Below are 1090 nucleotides of genomic sequence, written 5' to 3' on the forward strand. Positions count from 1 at the left end.
TCTTGCCCTTCAGACAGACCCCACTCAGCAGCACCACTTGGTTCAACACTCTGTGAGAAGTTTTCATGCTTGTTAAACTGGTTTAAAAGCAACCAAAAGGCCCTGACCTTTCACAGCATGTGATGACCAAACTTCATCTTCTCCAAACAGCCAAAGGGGCTGTTCCAGACAACTAAAACCTCAAGAGGAAAAATTACTGCCTTGAGCATGCTCTCAAACAGCTGCTTCTCATGCAGCTACTACTCCTTGCAAACACGTGCCTCCCACAAATAAAAAAACCAGCCTAAAGTCTCTCCTAAATTCAAGTACAGAAATAAGTAGACAAATTAAAATATTGGACCTATTAAAGACACACCAAGATGCTTTCCATGCACCAACATTTCCAAAGCAGAAGTATCTGGGAAGCTTTACATTGTTTCTAAAAAACTAGACGTGTATGGAGGAACTGAAGCCTTCTGGAAGGTTTCAGTGTCAATAATTAGCCATAATTGCATTAAGGGCTTCACACTTCTACAAGTGCTCCTACTCAGCCACACCAGCTGGGACAAACCATCAGCCCAAGCTGAGCTCCACTACAAAGCCCAGTTATAAGCTTGTACACCCACGCTGAATGCAAGGAAAGAATCAGGCAGCATAACTCACTGAGGTCATAACTGGACCGGCCTCAGAAGGAGAGATCAAACACCACCTTTTGCAACAAACCTCGGCTCAAAACACTGAAGCCAAGCTTGATAAACACAGAGCAAGCAGAAAGACAACGGACACTCCGGGACGGGGACGGGGCCAGCGTGTCCCCGCGCAGGCCCCCACCCCAGCCAGGGGAAACCGACACCAGGAGCCCCGAGGGCACCAGGGACCCCCGAGGGCACCAGGGCCCCCCGAGGATACCAGGGCCCCCCGAGGGCACCAGGGGCCCCCGAGGGCACCAGGAGCCCCGAGGACACCAGGGTCCCCCGGCCCTCCCCCGGCCTTTACAGCAGACGGAACGCTGCTCGCACCCCCTGCCCTCTCCGGGGAATCTCCCCTGGCCCCACAGAGCACCGACAACGCCGGCAGCCCCCCCCTCACCCCAGGGCGTTCTCCTCAGGCC

This window comes from Geospiza fortis, unplaced genomic scaffold, assembly GCF_000277835.1.
Source record: "Geospiza fortis unplaced genomic scaffold, GeoFor_1.0 scaffold244, whole genome shotgun sequence".
In the NCBI taxonomy this organism is placed as follows: domain Eukaryota; kingdom Metazoa; phylum Chordata; class Aves; order Passeriformes; family Thraupidae; genus Geospiza; species Geospiza fortis.